Raw genomic sequence first — 12,163 nt, 5'->3', positions numbered from 1 at the left:
TGGTAAAACGCATAGCTCAGCCCATTCCTGCCCAGCCCCGCGGTGGGTGCTGCTCCTCTCACGAGGAAGTTTCTGGAGAACCTCTTGAGTCTGCTTGGTTTCCAGTTTCGCTTCAGGGAGGGGTGATTTCTTAGAACCTTGTCTATCCTTGAATGAAGCTCCCAACTCTCTGTTGGCCAAAGGTACCGGCCAGGGGTGGGGTTTCTCCCCCAGGCTGGCCTCCTGTTAAATCCAGGCCAGTCTGGAACTCCGTGCAGTGGTCGCCGATTCAACTTCTAGAGCTCTACCTTTCCAGGGACCCAGTTTAAAAAGACCCTACCGACCTATTTGCTGGTAAATCCTCAAAGAGTTTGAGGTTTGGTGGGAAGAAACTGTGTTGGTGTCCTCTGGCCAGCGCCCATCACATCGGATAAGCCATTGGCTTTTTCAGGAATGGCGTCACTGACCCCGGGGACACGGGGGGTCGTGGCTGGGGTCCCCCTGGTCCGCTGGGCCGTGGTCACGGCCCCCGTCCAGCGCCCTGGGGTCGCTGTCTCTGCACACAGGTCCTCTCCCCGGTGGTGGTTCCCACCCACGGCCCAAAGGCCCGGCTTTCCCTAATGCTGGGCACTATCGCCCCATGGATTGGGAGTCAGATGGCGTTGGCTTCCGTTTCTGGCTCAAAATGACCCCATGACCTTGGGCGACCTCAGGGTCGCGTGAGGAACAGGTGGGAAGCCGTGCGTGGTGGTGTGGCACCGCGGCGGCCAGCGTTCGTCCTCAGCCAGAGGTGAAGCGGGCAGTGAGGGGCAGCGCCCCGACCCTGTCCTGGTGTCCGAGGCCTCAGCCCCACCTCCATGTACGGGAAGTGGCCTCCACAGAGCTGCCCCTTAGGTCGACCTTGCCCTTCACATGACATTGGATCGCGGACTCGTCAGACCAGGGATCAGGCGCCGCACAGCGTAGCAATCCCTGAAGCGCCGAGAGGCTGGGTGGCTTTCCCAAAGGCACCCGGCCCGAAGGTCCCCTGTCCTTCCGCGGCGGCGGTGGGCAGGGCTCCGGCTTGGGGTGCACACCCACTGCTGCTCGCCCCCGCCCCGCATGGACTGCGATGCCCGGGAAGCCCACCGCACGAGCGTGAGGGCAGGTGAGGCCCCGTGGGTCTCCCAGGTATGCGGCCCCGCACGTCTCGCGGCTTCTAGCATCCCGCAGGTAGCAGCCGAATGCCTGCGACTTAAGTACACTCTTTTAAAGGTATTTCCTTGAGCTGCAAAGAAAGAACGTGCCTTTCCTTGAGGATTCTGGGTGCCCTGCTGAGCAGTGGAAGGGAGCGCTGACCTTTATAGGTAGACAACACAGAATGCCCGTCCAGCGTTACACTTCTGTTGCAGGATATTGTTCCAGAAGGGAGGGCTGCATACTTTTGTTATAATGCTGTTCTTGTTTTCAAATGAATACTACAGTGTTCTTTCATGTGGAGGAGGGATTCATTACTAGTTCACAGAACTTCTTCAGTGGCCTCGAAAAATAGGTGTTTGTCCTCAGCAATGCAGATCCAGCCTGAAGACATTTTTGTTAATAGCTCAGTGATTTATGAATTCCCCGAAAGCTTACCTTTCATTATGAATTATGTTTTAAAGGGACATTTAACTTTTCTTCTCTAAGACAATACATTTTATGCTCTGCAAATTCTGTACTGGCTCTCATTTGTTTTAAAGCTAGTCTCTTGGCACGTTTTACATCACTCCTTATTAACCAACTTGTCTAAATTGGTCAGATCAGCTAGTTAGATGGGGAGGGGGAGATCATTAGGCCAAAATATTTGTGGGTATTTTTACAAAATAACTGATGGATTAGCAGATCTTGCGCTTATCCAGTTTAATAGTTTTCTAAATCTTTCTTAGAAATATTTAACAAACTTTCCTGGAAAAGAATTGTGCTGTTTTCGGAAGGGTTTTCTCCTTCTCTTTTGATGCTGACGTGTATTCTGAGCCTCGCAGGTGCATCCTCTGGGTGTGTGAGGGTCGCCCACACGTGCCACCTGTTGGTCCCTAAGAATAGACCCTGTCTTGGTGAAGGGCAGACCTTCACCCCGGAGCCAAGCCAGGCCCGAGATCACCCTCCGTTTCTTCCTTCCCCCTCCTTCTCCTTCTCCTTCCTTCTCCTTCCTTCTCTGTCCTTCTCCAAGGCTGTGGATTCTGCCTTTTGGAGCTCTCAAGAGCTCCTCCCCTACTCCCCCCCAAACCTCTCCCCCCCTGCAGGCCCCCTCCATCCCTCGCCTGGACTCTGGCTACAGCTCCTGACTGGCCACTGGTCCTAGAGCCATGGCCAGAGCCCTGCTGTCCCCTCTCCCTCTCCTGAGCTGGCTGTGACCTTCCTTGCACCGACAGCAGTGTGTGCCCGGCCGGCTGGCCAGCTTCTGCAGCCTCCTTGGCCCTGCCTGCCTTCTTCCATCCCCCACCCAGACCCCTGCTTTTCAGTGAGTTATTGAGAGTTCCCTACACCTTGAGCCCGTGCTGAGTACTTTACATGGATTATCCTGTTTAGTAACCCAGGAAGGGAAGGGTTGTTATTCCCATTTAGGGGAAGTGTCCTGAGAGCTCAGCTATGCATTTTTTTGAGCTCTGAATCCTCAGGCTTGGCCTGGACGTGACACATCATAGACACTTGATAAAAGTTTGCTCAATGGCCGGCTTAGCATATTTATTCACTCATCCAACCAGGGCTTTCTGAGTTGCTGGTATGTACAAAGGATTGTGTCATAAAAAATTTCAAGTTAGAGGTAATAGGATTTATATTCAAAAAACACTGAAGTGGCCACTGCTGTGTGCCTTTCAGTGAGTGTCTACACCTTGCTGTTTCCACCTGTGAAATGCGAATTCTGCTGCCCACATCCCGGGAGAGCTGGGTGGCTTCAATCATAATGCGCCGTTCCGTTCCGCTGGGTTGGGAGATAACGAGGGGGAAGGTGGGGAGGGCAGCGTGGACAGAAGGAAGACATGGATAAATAACAACCGAGGGCACCGTTTTGCTCTCGGAACACCAGGAGGGGTAAAAGCAGGGTAGCCGGCAGGGCTGGGACCAGGTGTCAAGGCCAAGGGGGACTCGACTAGCAGCTGGCGGGTGTGGGGGGACTGGAGGCGCCCTGGGGCGGGGGCAGCAGGAGGAAGCCAAGAAGACTGTGGGGTGCTGGGAGGGCAGGGAGGCCATGGTTCCGTGTGGGTGAGGGGCATCTAGAAAGTTCCAGCTCTGACAGAGTCAGCAAGCTCTCTGCAGCTTTGGGCAGGTCTCTGAAAGAGGAGTTTGCTGTTAGAATTAGGAAGGAAAACCCAGAATTGGAGGTGTCCATGCTCCACGTGAGGGGAGCAAAGAGACGGCAGGTGGATGGCTGTGGCCCTCCCTGACCTCAGGCTCCTCCATGGGACCTTCTGAGCTCTGTCGAGCCACCCAGTAGGCGGCTGCCCAACACCTACTCTTCTCACGCATGCCCATCTGATACGCCAACATGCTGTCCCTTTAATAATAAATTTGCATTCATTAGTATCAGTGAAGGTGAACGTTCTGCATATGCCCCTTTGCCATTGGTAGAGGATTGGTAGTAACTGGCAGCTTAATTATGTGCAGCAATTGACATTTTTAACTGAAGAGGCACATTAGAAGTTTCCTTCCATGCTGGGTCCGTGGGAATGATGCCCGCTCTGAGCATTTATTTAGTGCCGTGGTGTGTCAGTTACACAGCCAGGTGGATGTTGCTTTTCCTGGGGTCTCTGGCAGCTGGCTGCTGTTTCAGGCTGAGTTTATGGGGAACGGGCTAAGCCATGGCACACCTGAGCAGCAACCACCTCATAGACCTAGGGGAAAAGCAGGTGCTTTTCAGCTTGGCACCCCAAAACATGAAACCTATGAACGTTGGTTCAACATATATGAACATTAGCGATCAGTCCTTTCCTCTGAGGGTCACTGAACTTTACATTATATCAAGAAAACATCTTTTGAATCAAGTCTGTTTCTCCCTGGTTTTCCTTCACCAAACCCGTCCTGAGCGCCTCTCAGAGCAGTCCCCATGCTGGGAGTAAGAAAGAAGGAGGGAGTGAGGGGGTGGCTAGAGCGGGACGGGGAGCCGGGTGAGTCAAACAGGCCTAGCTGCCCAGGAATGCTCCTGGCTGACCCGCCCACCCCGCCCAGGGCTAGAACAGCGTCAGGTACAGCGTGATCAGGGCTCTGGCAGTGGCAAGGAAGGAGGCACGGAGCCTGCGGGCAAGGCCATTCTGGGGTGAGGGTCTGCACTCCCACCTCTGGGCGCTCATCCTGCCCCGGCCTGTTGCCCAGTGAGGGCGCGGCCTTTAGGATGGCTCCTGGGCAGTCATTCTGCTGCTGTCACCTGAGCACTGGCCTCCAGTACCCACCTTGAGGACGGCTTGACATTAGAGACTTGCCTGCAAGGTCAAAAGGCTTCTCAGGCTCATTTGGACAGTGGAGCCTTTGGGATTAGAGACTTCCTCCAGAACATCACAAAACTGTGTCATCTGGTCAGCACAGGGCTTGCGCGCCTCCCCCAGGCCAGCGCTGCACCGCAAGCACGGGAGGTTTCTCTCCCGTTTTCCTAAAGCAACATAGCATATATGTTGAAAAGTGCACCTGCAAACCTGCATCCTCAAGAACGGCATCCTTGGGAGACGCAGGGCGGCCAATGTCTTGGGTTCCAGGACTGCTGGAACAAAGGGCCGCCAACAGGGTGGAGACGAGAGAACTGGGCTCTCCACACTCCTGGAGGCCAGGTCTGCAGGCCCCGGGGCTCCGGCCGCTCCCTGGTGCTGCCGGCTCCGGCTCTAGCCATGGCCACATGGCTTTCCCAGGTCTGTGCCGAGAGTCTGCTTCTTCCTGGGGCCCTGGTCCTGTGGACCAGGGCTCATCCTACTCCAGTTTGGCCTCATCGTAGCTAACAGCTTCTTCAAAGACCCTCTTTCCAAGTAAAGCCGCATCCCCGGGCCCAGGGGTTAGGACTGGAATGTGTGCCTTTGGGGGGACAGAGTTCACCCCAGAGCAGCTGACTAGCCCCCAGTTTTTCCACTAAGCGTTCATTTGTATTTCAGTCCTTTTTCTCCAGGTAGTCCTTACGGACAGACAAGCAGTAACGGTGCCAATTTTTTTTTTTTTAAAAACCTTCAGGAGAAAAACTAAAGTGATCGAATGGTACCCTTGATTTTATTTTTCTGCAAACTAGAAAAAGAAGCCTTTGTTGGGGTGCGTATGCAGAAAGGCCCGGCCCACCAGGTGAGCCGTGGTTTTCCCTGGCCGCCGGCCAAGCCCGGGGATCGCCCGGCCCCCTCCTTTGGTGGCCACTGGAGCCCAGGGAAGGACAGGAACTGTCCAGCAGTGTCTTGAGGCATGGCTGAGTGTGACTCAGTTTACTACAGTGCAATGGGGTGATCGGGTGGAGTGGGAGCCAGAGCCAGCACTCAGGAAGTAAGAGGCCTCCCCGGGCTAGGTTAGGGTGGGACCCCATCTCCTGAGATGAGGCAGGCCTCACGGGGTGTCACTAGAGGGAGGGGACCGCGGCCAGGAGGGCTGACCAGTGACGGGGTCGTGGGGGGCGCTCTCCCACAGGCTCTTCTTGGCTGTTCCCATGGGTGAGAAATTTCCCTTCACCCCACTGCAGGGCAGACACACCATCCTCCACGGAGCTGGCGCCGTGTGCTTTCAACTCTTCTAGTCATTTCCAACAATGTCCGCTCTCATCCCTGGTGGAAGCTTTCGAGAGGAAATGTGAATGCCACCGCCCCACCTCCTGATTTAGGACAATCTGGACCCCGCGCCCTTTTCCAGGCAAGAAGAATGAGTGCTGGCCTCGTCGGAGGGGATGCCGAATCCTTAGTGCCAGCATTGGGATCAGGGCAGGGGTGGAAGCGCTCGGGCGCCTCGGGGGGTCTAGGCTCCTGTGAGTCCTCGAGCTTGTCGGGGGTGGGCAGGGGTGGGGCAGGCACCTTAGCGCTAGGGAGAGGCGCCTTTCAGGAGTCCTGGCTCCTGCCTCCACACCTCGAGGCCCAGAGGCTCCCCCGCAGGGCGCCGAGCAGGCTCCTCAGAGGTGAGGGTGCAGTGAGCTCACACACGACCCGGCAGGCCCAGGGGGGCCGGGGGAGGGGCCGGGGGGAGGGGAGGGGCTGTGGGTGCTGTGGAAGCTTCCTTGGCCTTCACGGAGGAGGCTGAGCTGCTCGTGCCGTGGGCACAGGCCGTGCTGAGGGCCGGCCTGGGGACTCGCGCCAACCCTGCAGCCCAGGTGAGGACCCTTTCGTGGTGGCGGTCCTCGGTGCGGCCAGTTCTGTCCCAGGACCGGGGTTCTCCCGCACAGGTGCTGGGGGTGACCGCACTGCCTGGCCGTGCGACCCCTCGTCAAGTCCCTTGAGCCTGCCGGCCCTCAGTTTCCCCGTCGGCAAAGCGGGTCTGATAGCAGGTGTGGCGAGAGGGTTCAGGGAGGGCCCTGTCGGCACTAGCAGTCAGGCTCACTGGCGTCCTGCCCCCAAGCACCTTTTCTCGGCGTGGCTGCCCACGCCATCCCTGCCCCCAGCCCCGAGCCTCGCGTTCCGCTTCGCCCACCAGGATGGCCATTGTTTTTTGTTGTTTTCTTTTTTAAAGGAAAAATAAGTGTTGGCCAGGATATGGAGAAATAAGAACGCTTGTGCATCGCTGGTGGGAATGTGAAACGGTGCAGCTGCAGTGGAAAACAGCCGGCAGGTCTCAAAAAAGTGAAAGAATTACCGTATGACCCGCCATCCCACGTCTAGGGCCGGAAAGGGGCTCAGACAGATACTTGCACGCTGGCGTGCACAGCGGCGTTATTCACAACAGGCACGAGGCGGGAGCGACCCACGTGCCCATCAGCCGACGAATGGGCAAACTGTGTGGCACAGACACACAGTGGGGTATTACTGATACATGTGAAGCCAGGCAGAAAAGGTCAAATTTTGTATGACCTCCCTGATAAGATTTTACCAGATTACGGGCTGTCATGCCTGGGGACAGGGAGAAAGGGGGGTTGTGGTTTAATAGGTGCAGAGTTTCTCTTTGGGGGATCCAAAAGCTTCAGCCATGGCTCAGTGGTGGTGATGATAGCATCACATTGTGGATATAATTAATGCCACTGAATTGTACACCTAAAATTAGCTGAGATGACAAATCATGAGTTATGTCTATGTTGCCATGATAAGTTTTTTTCTTTTTTTTTGGTAAAGAAGCTCTTCGTGGTGCAAAGTGTTTAAAGACACGACAGGGACTGTTAGTACCTGAGAAGTGTGTATGCCGAGTGCCAAGAGGCAGCCCCGCAAATCAATAGCAGAGGTACCAGGGCAGCCGGCGGGGGCCAGGGAGCCCTCTGCCGCCTCCTCCGTGCCAGGTTCACGGTGGGAACGGGGCAGGGCAGAGGGCACACGTCTGCTCTACAGCTGCACAGACGGCAGGTGCAAGAGTGGCACAAGAGAGGTCCCCTCCGCGTCTGGGCAGGAGAGCAGCCCTCTCTTGGAAGGGAACGAGGGAGCACAGAGAATCAAGGTCCCTGTCCCCAAATTCCCGGAGGCACACGGTAGCACGGAAACCCGCAGCTATCTGTACTTGCAAAACTGGGCTGGCTAATTTGCATCGTTTCCTAATCCAAAGAAGGTGCCCCCAACTGCGGGGTAATTAGAGAGTGTCATTATGTGCACTTGGGGGGGAGGGGAGTGCTTCAGAAAGCACGCCTGGGAGACGGGCAGGATGCACTTGGATCCTGGCGAAGCAGCTGCCCGTGAATAATTCTTGAAGGCTGCCAACTATTTACAAGTCTTGCCTGTCTGTCACAGATTGGTGAGCTAGCTGGTGGAGCAAAGGGATGGCTTTCCAGGCTTCACAATGTTGTTTTAAAGATTTCAATCCCTTTTGAAGGTGGCTGGAGGAGTAGGAGGGCAGGATTCTACCAAACTCGCCGTCTCCCGGGGAGCTTCCCTCCCCTGAATCGCACGGCTCCTTCCAGCCTTTCTTTCATGCATTAGAAAAATACAGAAATTAACAGCTTTGCTGATGCCTGGAAGGTAAACAAGGAAACTGTGAGACTTGGCAAAGTCTGAAGAGAAAATCTGAAGATGAGATTATTCAGAAACATTTCGCACTTTTCCCCCATCATTTCAGTTACCACCTGGGAGGCGAGTAGGTTTGTTCTTGGGCGGATTGCAAAAACCACGCTGGGGCCTGGGGCAGTTCATCCGTTGCCACAGCATATTTGCCCACATGATGTAGTCTCTGGTATTTTCGTATTTGCCATGAGTACGCTGCTCTTTGGCCAGTTCATCGAAATTAAGCAAGATAGTCATCGAGCTTCAGTGTTACTTTGGCTGAGTATGAATGACAGCTCTTGGTATTGCAACCCTCTGACTACCGTATCGGGATAATTCTCCATCTTTGGGGAAAACAGGAGCCCAAGAGCAGGCAGCCAAGAGGAGCTGGGCATCTGCAGCAAGATGGCACTTGGGGCCTTGTTTTATAAAAATTTAGTCCATCGTAAAAAGTTTACACTTAGATCCAATATACATGTAGACAGTGTATATAAACATTTAAAAATAAAATTTTAGAAAAACTTTAAATGTTGCCCTACATTTAAGAGTCACTTGTAGATACACCTCCAGCAACCAAAATGCAGCCCACACGAGCACTTAACGAAGCTTTAGGCCAAAGGTGTGTGTAAAAGACATTTGCTCATTTTTAAGAAATATTTTATTGATAGGAACTGAATATTTCAATCACCCCTTTTGTTTAGGAGGTGCCGGGGATTGAACCCGGGATCTCCTACGTGGGAAGCAGGTACTCGGCCTCCCTGACATTTATTCATTTCCCTTTTGTCTGAGTTTGGAAGCATTGGTCAGTTATGTCCATCTCAGTCCTGGGGAATTAGAAACCATTTTAATTTTTCTTTAAGTGAAACCGTCCCAATGTGTGAATTCTAAGTGCTGTGGTTTCAGTTTCTTCTTTGCAAAGCTGGGTGCGTGGTGACCTTTCTCAATCTGTCCATATTTTGTGAGTGATCAGGCCTCTTCCAGCCGGAGCGCCTGGCCACGCTGACCTCGCCTGCCCCCTCGTCCACCTCCCAAGGGACCGTGGGTGGCTTTGCCCAGTTCCGATGCGGTCAGCACCTCTCTTCCCGGGCCTTTCAGGGCTGCCTCCCCCCTTCTCCCCTTTTCCCTGGAGCAGACCAGCCGCAGCCCTGTGGCCACGCTGGCCCAGGCCTCTCCGACCCAAGTCCCCTCCTCAGACCACCTTCTCCCCCAGGAAGTTTCGGGGGGCATAGACCAGCATGGCGTTCTCTCGAGGGTTGGACAGGGTGTAAGGAATTACCCAGTATCATTGTCACCCTCTGCAGAATGGCCCTTCCTGGGCCCTCCCTGCCCCAAGCAGTGCCCAAAACTCCAGGAACATAGTGAGAAGCAAGACGGTGCATCCCCAGCCTGGAAGGAACTGCAGCTTCATGGGGGGGGAGGGGGGGGCGGAACCATGGCAAAACAAACGGGCCAGCGGGCATACCTGACAAGGCAGATGGTGCCCCAGGGGGACACAGCCAGAGAGGACTCTGCGGCCCAGAGCCCAGCTGGCTCCCTCTGGACATCCGATCAGGACTTCGCCGAACCTCAGTGTCCACCCTTTAAAATGGGTCTTGTCCTGCCCCCTCCAGTTGTCGTGAGTCCCAGAGACAGTACCGGGAGCGATCGAGACCCGCCCAGACCATCCCTTCCCTTCCTGGAGGACCACGCCATTCCAGACGAGACGGGCCTCTCCAGGCTGTGGAGGGAGTCTGGGCAGCACTTCCGCTTCCTGAAGGAAGAGGACCTGGGGTCCACTTGACCCACCCTCCCCGCCCCCATTTTTAAAATGTGCTTACTGTAGCATTGTCAGACTTTCTAAGTATGACAGTTGTCATCTACTTCATGGCCGTAGGCTAAAGGAAGTGTTTTTTTGGTGGCGATTTGCTGTACAGAGCACTTTGGCTCTCTGGTTTTTGTTCTAATTCTGCACATAGAGAAGCTGATAGCTGTGGTTTCACGCTCACATATCTCCAAACCAATACAACACATGATCTAATTGTGGTGCCCACTGCTGAGTATATTGGTGCTTTAAAACACACAAACTTAAGTTCAAAGTTTAATCCAAAGTCATTTTTTTGTATTTGGTTGGGATATAGACATCATGCTTATCATTTTAGTGAACTTATCATTTTAGTGAATTCACCAAGTGTCCACCTGGTTCTAGCACCAGGCTGGTTTCTTCCCTTGTGGTTTTTAGTTTGGTTTGACTCAAGTCTCCTATCTCTGCCTGCAGCTCTGTTCCAGATGCTTTTGCATATCATGGATTGTACTTTAAATGAAAGTTCCTCAGCATTGCAGTTGAAATTTTGAGCCCCTCTAAAAGTTCTCCTAAAATATTGGAGGTGTCCTGGGCTTGGGGCCTCTCCCCTTGCTCAGCCCCAGACAAAGAGCACAGGTCACTTTTTCCAGCATCTTCTCTGATTATTTTTGGCTATTGGAAGGAGTGGACTCTATAATAAGCTATTCCTGCAAAAAAACAGTTCTCTCTATCCGCAGTGACTACCCCTTGCCAGACACCGCCCCCACCCCACCCACTTGCCTTTGTGCTTTGTTTTTCACTGAACCCCACTGTACCCTGGGAATCCTCTAGTTCCATTACTTTATATGCCACTCAACATAAAAAGACATTGTTTATATGGTTGTCCAAACAGATACATAGAATTTTCAAAATTTAATTTCCAATTCTTCATTGTTAGTGTATATAAATACAATTGATTTTTGTACATTAACTTTTTATCCTGTGACCTAAACTCACATATTAGCTCTAGATACATTGGGATTTTCTAAGTAGACAATCATGCCATTGGAGAATAAAGAAAGGTTTTTTTCCTTTCCAATTTCTATGTCTTTTATTTATTTTTCTTACCTTATTGCAGTGGCTAGGACGTCCAATACGATGTTGAATACGAATGGTGACAGCTTACCCTGTTCTCAATCTTCAACTGTTAATAATGTTAGCCCAAGTAGATTTTAAATTCTTTAGTGACCATTAAATTTAGAACTATTTCTTCTGCTCCTTTGACTTCAAACTTACATCTCAGGTCAACTTTTTAATTTGTGCAACAGCTTGGTATACTTGTGTGCTGCAGAATGTTTATTAGGTTTGCTTTAAAATATCTAGACTTTCTAGGTCTTGGATAAGAAGTAGCCTGTTTTGGTGGAAAACACTGCGTTAGCATTTTTAATACTCAGCTGTTTAAAATGGTGGAGAGCCAAACATGAGTCCACCCTTTGGCAGCCAATGAATAATGACACATGAGAACATGAGCCCTATGTCCACCAGCTGCGGAAAGGATAAGCAAGAAGTGGCACAATAAATGTTGTTTGTCCCTAAAAAGGAATGAAGTACTGATACATGCTACAATGTGGATGAACTTAAAAAACATTATGCTAAGGAAAAGGAGCCAAGTCACAAAAGGCCGCCTTTTGCATGATCCTTTTTATATGAAATGCCAAAAATACACAAATCCATAGAAACAGAAAGGAGATTAGAGGTCTCCAGGGGCTGGGGACAGAGGGTGGGGGCAGAGGCAATGCATGGGGAATGGAGAGTGACTGCTAGCAGGTATGGGGTTTCTTTTGGGGGTGATGGAAATGTTCCAACATTAGATTAAGATGATGGTTGGCAACTCTGTGAATATACTAAAGAATTGTACACTTTCAACAGGTGGACCTTACGGTGTGTAAATTATTTCTTGATAAAGCCCTTTTAAGAAAGAGCATGAGGGCTAAATTATTGGGGAATGATCAAGCTGGATAATGATTAAGCCGAATGAGGGGTGACCCTAAACCAAGTTTTAAAAGGTTGTCTCTGGAAGAGGTGAGCGGAGGGGACTTCCTCGGTGCAAGGGTCATGGTAGGCTGCAGCAGGAGCAACTAAGTACTGGAAGGTGTGGAGGGCTGGACACCATAACCGCTCCCCTGCCCCCCAGCAACGGGCAGCCAGGATGCCAGAGAGTTTGCGGTAGGACCTTGTGAAATCTGATGACTGCAGCAAAAAAAAGTCATTATTATCTAGATAAAAAGGCCTCAAGAAGACCCCAAACAACAAGACAAAAATGGGCAGATTCAACTAGTTCCCT

At 52.3% G+C, this 12,163-nt stretch overlaps 1 protein-coding gene across 3 annotated transcripts in view; it reads left to right on the top strand.

The window, feature by feature from the left end:
- The window catches only part of PTPRE (protein tyrosine phosphatase receptor type E), a 166,538-nt gene that overhangs the window by 45,046 nt on the left and 109,329 nt on the right, over window positions 1-12,163 (top strand). The gene's annotated exons all lie outside the window — the stretch shown is intronic.

This window comes from Dasypus novemcinctus, chromosome 6 (assembly GCF_030445035.2).
Source record: "Dasypus novemcinctus isolate mDasNov1 chromosome 6, mDasNov1.1.hap2, whole genome shotgun sequence".
In the NCBI taxonomy this organism is placed as follows: domain Eukaryota; kingdom Metazoa; phylum Chordata; class Mammalia; order Cingulata; family Dasypodidae; genus Dasypus; species Dasypus novemcinctus.
Note: the sequence above shows the minus strand (reverse complement) of the source record. Positions and strands in the feature narration are given on the sequence as shown.